This window comes from Melospiza melodia, chromosome 2 (genome assembly GCF_035770615.1).
Source record: "Melospiza melodia melodia isolate bMelMel2 chromosome 2, bMelMel2.pri, whole genome shotgun sequence".
Taxonomy (NCBI): domain Eukaryota; kingdom Metazoa; phylum Chordata; class Aves; order Passeriformes; family Passerellidae; genus Melospiza; species Melospiza melodia.
This window is the reverse complement of record NC_086195.1, coordinates 51,544,382-51,557,337: the sequence shown is the minus strand read 5'-3', so window position 1 is coordinate 51,557,337 and position 12,956 is coordinate 51,544,382.

Below are 12,956 nucleotides of genomic sequence, written 5' to 3'. Positions count from 1 at the left end.
AATAGCGCCGTTGTTTGTGTTTGGGGGCTTGTGGCTGGGAGTGGCCGACTGGCGCCTTAGAATCTGTGTTACGCAGCATGGTTCCCAGACCAGAGGTGGCACCAGTGCCAAGTTGGGCTGGTTTGATAGTACCAAGTGGCTCCTGCAATCTGCCATCCAGAAGCGGGGCAGCTTACTTTTGTTTGCCAGGGAAACGGGCCGAGGTTTGTGTCTGGGGGCCTATGGCTGGGAGTGACCGGCTGGCTCCTGAAAAGCTACGATAGGCAGGATGGTGACCAGACCCATGGTGGCACCAGTGCCAAGTTGGGCTGATTTGATAGTACCAAGTGGCTCCTGCAATCTGCCATGAAAAAGTTGGCAGGCGAGTTTTGTTTTCCAGGGAAAAGCGCCGTTGTTTGTATTTGGGCGCCTGTGGCTGGGAGTGGCCGGCTGGCTCCTTAGAATCCACGATACGCGGCATGGTTCCCAGACCAGAGGTGGCACCAGTGCCAAGTTGGGGTGGTTTGATAGTACCAAGTGCGTCCTGCAATCTGCCATCCAGAAGCGGGGCAGCTTACTTTTGTTTGCCAGGGAAACGGGCCGAGGTTTGTGTCTCAGGGCCTATGGCTGGGAGTGACCGCCTGGCTCCTGAAAAGCTACGATAGGCAGGATGGTGACCAGACCCATGGTGGCACCAGTGCCAAGTTGGGCTGGTTTGATAGTACCAAGTGGCTCCTGCAATCTGCCATCAAAAAGTTGGCAGGCGAGTTTGTTATCCAGGGAAAAGCGCCGTTGTTTGTGTTTGGGGGCCTGTGGCTGGGAGTGGCCGGCTGGCTCCTTAGAATCCACGATACGCAGGATGGTTCCCAGACCACAGGTGGCACCAGTGCCAAGTCGGGCTAGTTTGATGGTGAAAAGTGGCTCCTGCAATCTGCCATCAAAATTTGGCAGGCGAGGTTTGTTTTCCAGGGAAAAGCGCCGTTGTTTTTGTTTGGGGGCCTGTGGGTGGGAGTGGCCAGATGGCTAATTAGAATCCACGATACGCAGCATGGTTCCCAGACCTGAGGTGGCACCAGTGCCAAGTCGGGCTGGTTTGATACTATCAAGTGCGTCCTGCAATCTGCCATCCAGAAGCGGGGTAGCTTACTTTTGTTTGCCAGGGAAACGGGCCGAGGTTTGTGTCTGGGGGCCTATGGCTGGGAGTGACCGGCTAGGTCCTGAAAAGCTACGATAGGCAGGATGGTGACCAGACCCATGGTGGCACCAGTGCCAAGTTGGGCTGGTTTGATAGTACCAAGTGGCTCCTGCAATCTGCCATCAAAAAATTGGCAGGCGAGTTTTGTTTTCCAGGGAAAAGCGCCGTTGTTTTTGTTTGCGGGCCTGTGGGTGGGAGTGGCCGGCTGGCTCCTTAGAATCCACGATACGCAGGATGGTTCCCAGACCAGAGGTGGCACCAGTGCCAAGTCGGGCTAGTTTGATGGTGCAAAGTGGCTCCTGCAATCTGCCATCCAGAAGCGGGGCAGCTTACTTTTGTTTGCCAGGGAAACGGGCCGAGTATTGTTTCTGGGGGCCTATGGCTGCGAGTGACCGGCTGGCTCCTGAAAAGCTACGATAGGCAGGATGGTGACCAGACCCATGGTGGCACCAGTGCCAAGTTGGGCTGATTTGATAGTACCAAGTGGCTCCTGCAATCTGCCATCAAAAAGTGGGCAGGCGAGTTTTGTTTTCATGGGAAAAGCGCCGTTGTTTGTGTTTGGGGGCCTGTGGCTGGGAGTGGACGGATGGCTCCTTAGAACCACGATACGCAGGATGGTTCCCAGACCAGAGGTGGCACCAGTGCCAAGTCGGGCTGGTTTGATAATACCAAGTGGTTCCTGCAATCTGCCATCCAGAAGCGGGGCAGCTTACTTTTGTTTGCCAGGGAAACGGGCCGAGGTTTGTGTCTGGGGGCCTATGGCTGGGAGTGACCGCCTGGCTCCTGAAAAGCTACGATAGGCAGGATGGTGACCAGACCCATGGTGACACCAGTGCCAAGTTGGGCTGATTTGATAGTACCAAGTGGCTCCTGCAATCTGCCATCAAAATGTTGGCAGGCGAGTTTTGTTTTCCAGGGAAAAGCGCCGTTGTTTGTGTTTGGGGGCCAGTGGCTGGGAGTGGCCGGCTGGCTCCTTAGAATCCACGATACGCAGGATGGTTCCCAGACCAGAGGTGGCACCAGTGCCAAGTCGGGCTGGTTTGATGGTGAAAAGTGGCTCCTGCAATCTGCCATCCAGAAGCGGGATAACTTACTTTTGTTTGCCAGGGAAACGGGCCGAGCTTTTTGTCTGGGGGCCTATGGCTGGGAGTGACCGGCTGGCTCCTGAAAAGCTACGATAGGCAGGATGGTGACCAGACCCATGGTGGCACCAGTGCCAAGTTGGGCTGGTTTGATAGTACCAAGTGGCTCCTGCAATCTGCCATCAAAAAGTTGGCAGGCGAGTTTGTTATCCAGGGAAAAGCGCCGTTGTTTGTGTTTGGGGGCCTGTGGCTGGGAGTGGCCGGCTGGCTCCTTAGAATCCACGATACGCAGGATGGTTCCCAGACCAGAGGTGGCACCAGTGCCAAGTCGGGCTGGTTTGATGGTGAAAAGTGGCTCCTGCAATCTGCCATCCAGAAGCGGGATAACTTACTTTTGTTTGCCAGGGAAACGGGCCGAGCTTTTTGTCTGGGGGCCTATGGCTGGGAGTGACCGGCTGGCTCCTGAAAAGCTACGATAGGCAGGATGGTGACCAGACCCATGGTGGCACCAGTGCCAAGTTGGGCTGATTTGATAGTACCAAGTGGCTCCTGCAATCTGCCATCCAGAATCGGGGGTGCTTACTTTTGTTTGCCAGGGAAACGGGCCGAGGTTTGTGTCTGGGGGCCTATGGCTGGGAGTGACCGGCTGGCTCCTGAAAAGCTACGATCGGCAGGATGGTGACCAGACCCATGGTGGCACCAGTGCCAAGTTGGGCTGATTTGATAGTACCAAGTGGCTCCTGCTATCTGCCATCAAAAAGTTGGCAGGCGAGTTTTGTTTTCCAGGGAAAAGAGCCGTTGTTTCTGTTTGGGGGCCTGTGGCTGGGAGTGGCCGGCTGGCTCCTTAGAATCCACGATACGCAGGATGGTTCCCAGACCAGAGGTGGCACCAGTGCCAAGTTGGGCTGGTTTGATAGTACCAAGTGCGTCCTGCAATCTACCATCCAGAAGCGGGGCAGCTTACTTTTGTTTGCCAGGGAAACGGGCCGAGGTTTGTGTCTCAGGGCCTATGGCTGGGAGTGAGCGGCTGGCTCCTGAAAAGCTACGATAGGCAGGATGGTGACCAGATCCATGGTGGCACCAGTGCCAAGTTGGGCTGGTTTGATAGTACCAAGTGGCTCCTGCAATCTGCCATCAAAAAGTTGGCAGGCGAGTTTGTTATCCAGGGAAAAGCGCCGTTGTTTGTGTTTGGGGGCCTGTGGCAGGGAGTGGCCGGCTGGCTCCTTAGAATCCACGATACGCAGGATGGTTCCCAGACCAGAGGTGGCACCAGTGCCAAGTCGGGCTAGTTTGATGGTGCAAAGTGGCTCCTGCAATCTGCCATCCAGAAGCGGGGCAGCTTACTTTTGTTTGCCAGGGAAACGGGCCGAGTTTTGTGTCTGGGGGCATATGGCTGCGAGTGACCGGCTGGCTCCTGAAAAGCTACGATAGGCAGGATGGTGACCAGACCCATGGTGGCACCAGTGCCAAGTTGGGCTGATTTGATAGTAGCAAGTGGCTCCTGCAATCTGCCATCAAAAAGTTGGCAGGCGAGTTTTGTTTTCCAGGGAAAAGCGACGTTGTTTGTGTCTGGGGGCCTGTGGCTGGAGTGGCCGGCTGGCTCCTTACAATGAACGATACGCAGGATGGTTCCCAGAGCTGAGGTGGCACCAGTGCCAAGTCGGGCTAGTTTGATGGTGCAAAGTGGCTCCTGCAATCTGCCATCCAGAAGCGGGGTAGCTTACTTTTGTTTGCCAGGGAAACGGGCCGAGTTTTGTGTCTGGGGGCATATGGCTGCGAGTGACCGGCTGGCTCCTGAAAAGCTACGATAGGCAGGATGGTGACCAGACCCATGGTGGCACCAGTGCCAAGTTGGGCTGATTTGATAGTAGCAAGTGGCTCCTGCAATCTGCCATCAAAAAGTTGGCAGGCGAGTTTTGTTTTCCAGGGAAAAGCGCCGTTGTTTGTGTCTGGGGGCCTGTGGCTGGAGTGGCCGGCTGGCTCCTTACAATGAACGATACGCAGGATGGTTCCCAGAGCTGAGGTGGCACCAGTGCCACGTCGGGGTAGTTTGATGGTGCAAAGTGGCTCCTGCAATCTGCCATCCAGAAGCGGGGTAGCTTACTTTTGTTTGCCAGGGAAACGGGCCGAAATATTTGTCTAGGGGCCTCTGGCTGGGGGTGGCTGGCTGGCTCCTGAAAAGCTACGATCGGCGGGATGGTGACCAGACCCATGGTGACACCAGTGGCAAGTTGGGCTGGTTTGATAGTACCAAGTGGCTCCTGCAATCTGCCATCAAAAAGTTGTCAGGCGAGTTTTGTTTTCCAGGGAAAAGCGCCGTTGTTTGTATTTGGGGGCCTGTGGCTGGGAGTGGCCGGCTGGCTCCTTTGAACCCACGATACGCAGGATGGTTCCCAGACCCAAGGTGGCACCAGTGCCAAGTCGGGCTGGTTTGATACTACCAAGTGCGTCCTGCAATCTGCCATCCAGAAGCGGGGCAGCTTAATTTTGTTTGCCAGGGAAACGGGCCGTGGGTTTTTTTTGGGGGCCTATGGCTGAGAGTGGCCGGCTGGCTCCTGAAAATCCACGCTAGGCAGCATGCTTCCCAGATGCAAGGTGGCACCAGTGCCAAGTCGGGCTGGTTTGATGGTCCAAAGTGGCTCCTGCAATCTGCCATCCAGAAGCGGGGCAGCTGATTTTTGTTTGCCAGAGAAAAATTCCGTGGATTGTTTTTGGGGGCATATTGCTGGGAGTGGCCGGCTGGCTCCTTAAAATGCTCGATACGCATGATGGTTCCCAGGTCCAAGGTGTCACCACTACCAAGTCGGCCTGCGGTTTTAGTATCAAGTTCATCCTGCAATTTGCCATCCAGAAGAGGGGCAGTTGAGTTTTGTTTGCCAGGGAAACGGGCCGAGGTTTCTGTTTGGGGACATATGGCTGAGAGTGGCCGGCTGGCCCCTGAATATCCACGATACACAGCATGGTTCCCAGATCCAAGGTGGCACCAGTGCCAAGTTGGGCTGGTTTGATAGTCCCAAGTGTCTCCTGCAATCTGCCATCCAGAAGCGGGGCAGCTTACTTTTTTTTGCCAGAGAAATAGGCCTAGGATTTTGTCTGGGGGCCTGTGGCTAGGAGTGGCCGGCTGGCTCCTAAGAATCCACGATACGCAGGATGTTTCCCAGACCCAAGGTGGCACCAGTGCCAAGTCGGGCTGGTTTGATAGTACCAAGTGGCTCCTGCAAACTCCATCAAAAAGTTGGCAGGCGTGTTTTGTTTTCCGGGGAACAGCGCCGTTGATTTTGTTTGGGGGCCTGTGGCTGGGAGTGGCCGGCTGGCTCCTTAGAATCCACGATACGCAGGATGGTTCCCAGACCCAAGGTGGCACCAGTGCCAAGTCGGGCTGGTTTGATTACACCAAGTGGCTCCTGCAATCTGCCATCCAGAAGTGAGGCAGCTAAGTTTTGTTTGCCAGAAAAAAGGGCCGTGGTTTTTGTTGGGGGCCTGTGGCTGGGAGTGGCCGGCTGGCTCCTTAGAATCCACCATACGCAGGATGGTTCCCAGACCCAAGGTGGCACCAGTGCCAAGTCGGGCTGGTTTGATAGTACCAAGTGGCTCCTGCAATCTGCCATCCAGAAGCGGTGCAGTTGAGTTTTGTTTGCCATAGAAAAGGGCCGTGGGTTGTGTTTGGGGGCATATGGCTGGGAGTGGCCGGCTGTCTCATTAAAAAGATCGATACGCAGGATGGTTCCCAGACCCAAGGTGGCACCAGTGCCAAGTCGGGCTGTTTTTATAGTACCAAGTGCGTCCTGCAATTTGCCATCCAGAAGAGGGGCAGTGGAGTTTTGTTTGCCAGAGAATAGCGCCGTTGTTTGTGTTTGGGGGCTTGTGGCTGGGAGTGGCCGACTGGCGCCTTAGAATCTGTGTTACGCAGCATGGTTCCCAGACCAGAGGTGGCACCAGTGCCAAGTTGGGCTGGTTTGATAGTACCAAGTGGCTCCTGCAATCTGCCATCCAGAAGCGGGGCAGCTTACTTTTGTTTGCCAGGGAAACGGGCCGAGGTTTGTGACTGGGGACCTATGGCTGGGAGTGACCGGCTGGCTCCTGAAAAGCTACGATAGGCAGGATGGTGACCAGACCCATGGTGGCACCAGTGCCAAGTTGGGCTGGTTTGATAGTACCAAGTGGCTCCTGCAATCTGCCATCAAAAAGTTGTCAGGCGAGTTTTGTTTTCCAGGGAAAAGCGCCGTTGTTTGTATTTGGGGGCCTGTGGCTGGGAGTGGCCGGCTGGCTCCTTTGAACCCACAATACGCAGGATGGTTCCCAGACCCAAGGTGGCACCAGTGCCAAGTCGGGCTGGTTTGATACTACCAAGTGCGTCCTGCAATCTGCCATCCAGAAGCGGGGCAGCTTAATTTTGTTTGCCAGGGAAACGGGCCGTGGGTTTTGTTTGGGGGCCTATGGCTGAGAGTGGCCGGCTGGCTCCTGAAAATCCACGCTAGGCAGCATGGTTCCCAGATGCAAGGTGGCACCAGTGCCAAGTCGGGCTGGTTTGATGGTGCAAAGTGGCTCCTGCAATCTGCCATCCAGAAGCGGGGCAGCTGATTTTTGTTTGCCAGAGAAAAATTCCGTGGATTGTTTTTGGGGGCATATTGCTGGGAGTGGCCGGCTGGCTCCTTAAAATGCTCGATACGCATGATGGTTCCCAGGTCCAAGGTGTCACCACTACCAAGTCGGCCTGCGGTTTTAGTATCAAGTTCATCCTGCAATTTGCCATCCAGAAGAGGGGCAGTTGAGTTTTGTTTGCCAGAGAAACGGGCCGAGGTTTCTGTTTGGGGACATATGGCTGAGAGTGGCCGGCTGGCCCCTGAATATCCACGATACACAGCATGGTTCCCAGATCCAAGGTGGCACCAGTGCCAAGTTGGGCTGGTTTGATAGTACCAAGTGTCTCCTGCAATCTGCCATCCAGAAGCGGGGCAGCTTACTTTTGTTTGCCAGAGAAATAGGCCTAGGTTTTTGTCTGGGGGCCTGTGGCTAGGAGTGGCCGGCTGGCTCCTAAGAATCCACGATACGCAGGATGTTTCCCAGACCCAAGGTGGCACCAGTGCCAAGTCGGGCTGGTTTGATAGTACCAAGTGGCTCCTGCAAACTCCATCAAAAAGTTGGCAGGCGTGTTTTGTTTTCCAGGGAACAGCGCCGTTGATTTTGTTTGGGGGCCTGTGGCTGGGAGTGGCCGGCTGGCTCCTTAGAATCCACGATACGCAGGATGGTTCCCAGACCCAAGGTGGCACCAGTGCCAAGTCGGGCTGGTTTGATTACACCAAGTGGCTCCTGCAATCTGCCATCCAGAAGTGAGGCAGCTAAGTTTTGTTTGCCAGAAAAAAGGGCCGTGGTTTTTGTTGGGGGCCTGTGGCTGGGAGTGGCCGGCTGGCTCCTTAGAATCCACCATACGCAGGATGGTTCCCAGACCCAAGGTGGCACCAGTGCCAAGTCGGGCTGGTTTGATAGTCCCAAGTGGCTCCTGCAAACTGCCATCCAGAAGCGGGGCAGCTGAGTTTTGTTTGCCAGGGAAATGGGCTGTTGTTTGTGTTTGGGGGCCTGTGGCTGGGAGTGTTCGGCTGGTTCCTGAATATGTACGATACGCAGGATTGTTCCCAGACCCAAGGTGGCACCAGTGCCAAGTCGGGCTGGTTTGATGGTGCAAAGTGGCTCCTGCAATCTGCCATCCAGACGCGGGGCAGCGGATTTTTGTTTCCATGAGAAATGGTCCGTGGTTTGTTTTTGGGGGTATATGGCTGGGCCTGGCCGGCTGGCTCCTTAAAAAGCTCGATATGCAGGATGGTTCCCTGACACAAGGTGGCACCAGTGCCACGTCGGGCGGTTTTCGTAGTACAAAGTGCGTCCTAAAATTTGCCATCCAGAAGAGGGGCAGTTGAGTTTTGTTTGCCAGAGAAAAGGTCCGTGGTTTGTTTTTGGGGGCATATGGCTGAGAGTGGCTGGCTGGCCCCTGAAAATCCACGATACACAGGATGGTTCCCAGATCCAAGGTGGCACCTGTGCCAAGTCGGGCTGATTTGATAGTACTAAGTAGCTCCTGCAATCTGCCATCCAGAAGCGGGACAGCTTACTTTTGTTTGCCAGGGAAACGGGCCGAGGTTTGTGTTTGGGGGCCTATGGCTGAGAGTGACCGGCTGGCTCCTGAAAAGCTACAATAGGCAGGATGGTGACCAGACCCATGGTGGCACCAGTGCCAAGTTGGGCTGGTTTGATAGTACCAAGTGGTTCCTGCAATCTGCCATCCAGAAGCAGGGCAGCTGAGTTTTGTTTGCCAGAGAAAAGGGCCTTGGTTTGTGTTTGGGGGCATATGGCTGGGTGTGGCCAGCTGGCTCCTTAAAATGCACGATATGCAACATGGCTCCCAGACCCAAGGTGGCACCAGTGCCAAGTTGGGCTGGTTTGATAGTACCAAGTGGCTCCTGCAATCTTCCATGATCACGTGGAGAAATACTTTCTGGTTTCAGCCTCATGCTCTTTCTTCTCTCCCTCAACTTCTCTATCACCTCTCATCTGGTTCACATGCGCTGTCTTCAAGGTCCACAGGCTACTTTTCACAGAATCTTCTGGCCTGATGAAGTAAGAATGATGAATAGAACAGAGCTGGGATCTATTTTCCAGTTTGGATAAAATGCATTCTGCACACAAATCCAAGGAGAACGTGCTGCCCCAATGCCCAGAAAATCTTTCACTCCTGCTAGTGTTCTACGTCAACCGCAACTTAGTCTGAAAGAAAAGCTTTTTCTCTGAGAGCATCTGAGAGGTTTGCATGAAGCACTGATATCTGACATATGCAATTTTGAATAGGAGAGGAAAAAGAAAATGGCAAGGAGTTTTTAATTTTAGTGGTTTCAATTTTAATTTCCGTGCACTTTTTCAAAACTTGTCAGCTCAAATGCCCATCAACATCTTTTAGTCATCTGTAAGTCAGTATTCATATAAAATGTGCTTCAAATCCAAAGAATTTCAAATTTGCACTCCAAGCTTCTATGCCTAGATTTATGATTTCCTACACATATTAGATGAAAGGAAGGCCTTTTTTACTGTGGGAGTGCTGGAACACTGGAACAGGTTGCCCAGAGAAGTTGTGGGTGTCCCATCCCTGAAAGTATTCAAGGTCACCTTGGACGGGGCTTGGAGCAGCAACAAAGGAGAAGCTTGATGGTAGAGAAACAAAGTCGGACTATAGAAGAAACTCGGATTGAAGTATAGGATCAAGTTTTCTCTCAGCTCTTGGGGTAAATTCAAAGTTGTACAAAATGACATTTATCTGTGCTATTCACTACTGTAACAGAAAGTTTCATGAAAACTGTACAGAAGATAGTAAATTTTAAAAGAGATAAGAATTACAGCATAAAATCCATGGGATAGGTTACAACATGAGACACTCTCTAAGAGAAAATCTCTTTGTTTCAGCACTTCATCGGGGTAAGATTTCATGAAGTGCCAAAGAAGGCGGCAAAATATCATTCGGGACATTATTTACTGGAATTCAGCCTGGCCATTAGTAGGAACTGCCTTTGAACATATCATGTAGATATACCACACACGCTTTCCCTTCACTGAAAAATTACTGTTTACAACAAATAAGCAATTGACGATCAAAATTGATTGAAAGCATCTTAAACATGTCAAGTATTTCATTGTAGATGATCTGTGATCCAAATGCTTCTTCCACCTTCGAGAGGGACAGAAGAATTCTTCCATATCATGATGGTTTAAAATTGTATCAACCAATGTTTTCTGCTGAAAAGATATCATCTATTTTTTTCTATTTTTGGAAGAAAATATTCCTAGACATACAACAGGTGAGAACTAAGTAATTTTAAAGAAACAAATGAAATGAAAATATTCTGTAAATAGAATGAAATGAAAAGCTGTGTTTTAAATAGGAGCTAAATATTAAACAGAATTTTTGTACCAGGCATTTGAATTACTGCACCAGCTCTTTTGCCCATCAAGAGAGGCATTTAGCATTTCAGTCTTTTCCAAGGTGTTCATGATCTGCTATGCTGATCTCTGTGTGTGCCTAGGTGTGTGTGGAGGGGGGGGCATATGAAGGGGAGTGTGTATGTTTGCTTTACAATTGTTGTGGCAGATTCATGCCTCAGCTCCACATTTTGTTTTAAAAAGGTCACACCGAGTGGATATGAAGTTTACTATCAACAAGAGATCGATTCCCAAATCATCCATTTGACTCTCCCTTATAAATCATGTGCTTTGTTGCATATTTTATCAAATATACTTTCAAGCCAGATGGAGGAAGGAGGATGTGGGAATCCCTCCACCATCTTGCAACTTTTATGTAAGTAGGTTTTCAAGAAAATCATCATTTCTCTTTTAAATATGTCTGGAACAGGCATGATGGTAGTGTCAACCTGTTGGAGTTTTTGTTGCTGGAAGAAGTTGTACAAAAGGATTGGTTTTTACATTGACCAGTTACTGAATCAAGCGCAGGAATACATTGGAAATTTAGCTGGGGGTTCCTTTTCCCAGCAGACTACTTCTAGAACGAGCTTGTACACTGAAGCTGACTCTTTTGCTCTCTTTTTGTTTCTTTCCTATTTTCTTGGCTTCTTTGCCACTATCTAGACAATTTTGGAACTTTGTTCCCAACTAAAATGGTTTCAATAGTCTGATTGTGATCATACATTTTTACAAGGAATTTTTAAAATCTTTCCTCGAGTCCAGAAAGTCAAGGACTTAGATCTTTTTCTTCCCTTATCAATATTGCCATGAAATTGATAAATAAAGACCAACTCTTTATTTTTGTTTTTAACCCACGTAGATAATTCCCATCCATTAATCCATTTTGTGGACCAATAGCTGCCATTCTGATGGAAGCTGTCACTTCTTAACAATAGGCATTCTGTGACTATGTTGACTGCACTTTGGGTGAAGATCCTAACTGGTCTTAGATATACATAGGGAGAAATTTGCTCAGCCAGTGTCAGTCTTAAGCATGCGTATCAGAAGATCTTTCTAGAGCTGGGAATTTTCCCATGAAAGGGATTCAGTTAGGGAAGAGACACTTGTGCCAGAGTTTTACATTCTTCTTGAACACTGCTTAAGGAACTTAGATGCCATGTCCATTTGGATCTCTGTCTGCACAGAACTTTGTCATGCCAGCGCTTTGAAATGCATCTTGAAGAGAATTCACTAGCACAGAATGAAAGAGAGTGGAAGGGGTTGGTGGGGCTAACCAGGCCCAACCCCCCTGCCTAAACCAGGATACCTAGAGCCTCTTGCCCAGGATTCTATCTGGGTGTACTTTTAATGTCTTCAAAGATCCAGGCTCCACAATCTTTCTGGGCAGTCTGTGCCGTGGTTCAGTCACCCTGACAGTAAAGAAACATTTACTGATGTTCAAAGGCAATCTCCTGTATTTCAGTGTGTGCCCACTGCCTCTTGTCTTTTCCCTCAGCATCACTGAAAAGACACTGATTCCCTCCCCTTTGCACTATTGCTTCCATATGTATGTGTGATGCCATGTAGAGGTATGTCAAAAACCTCCCTGAAGCCCAGGCAGATAATATTCCCTTCATCTACCAGTCAAGTTGATTCATCAGAGGAGTTTAAAGTGATGTTCAGCATGAAATTCCCCTGAAAAATCATGCTAACTACATTATTTGGTCATCTGTCATGTGCCTGGCAAGGATTTCCAGGAAGAGCTGCTTCATCAACTTCCTGGGGATAAAAAAGAGGCTGGCTGGTTTGTACTATGGCGAGTCCTCTTAATTGCCTTTTTTGAAGATGGGTGTCATTTGCTAACATCCACTCTTTAGCTCCTCTTCTCATCTACACCTCGGCAAAAAGCTTTTCCACTATGTCTGGCTAGGAAAAACTGTGCCAGCACAGAAAACATCTCCCATCGTGTTCTAGAAGTTGCACGGATGTCTGCCAAGTGTTTGGCAGGAAGAAAAGAAAAGTTGTCCAAAACAGCTTCCAATCGAATGTTCCTGTGATTGGAAAAGTCAGGAGAGTGCAAAGGTACTGTTTTCTATCAGTTGGCAAGGTGCGCACACAATCCCAGTGTTGTACAGCTTGCTTCTTCACCTTCCCGAAGCTGCCGCTCTCGCCGGCTGCCGGAGCCCAAGAAGCGGCTTCTTCGCGCAAAGACGATTGTGCCGCTCACAGTGCTCTCCTTAGCGCGGCTTCTGCTGAAAGACGCCCGGCAGCGGCTCTTACCTCCGGAGAGCATCCTACCTTCGTCTTTCGCGTCTTTTGTAGTCTACATCTTAGCAAAAAGCTTTTCCACTATGTCTGGCTAGGAAAAACTGTGCCAGCACAGAAAACATCTCCCATCGTGTTCTAGAAGTTGCACGGATGTCTGCCAAGTGTTTGGCAGGAAGAAAAGAAAAGTTGTCCAAAACAGCTTCCAATCGAATGTTCCTGTGATTGGAAAAGTCAGGAGAGTGCAAAGGTACTGTTTTCTATCAGTTGGCAAGGTGCGCACACAATCCCAGTGTTGTACAGCTTGCTTCTTCACCTTCCCGAAGCTGCCGCTCTCGCCGGCTCCCGGAACCGAAGAAGCGGCTTCTTCGCGCAAAGACGATTGTGCCGCTCACAGTGCTCTCCTTAGCGCGGCTTCTGCCGAAAGACGCCCGGCAGCGGCTCTTACCTCCGGAGAGCATCCTACCTTCGTCTTTCGCGTCTTTTGTAGTCTA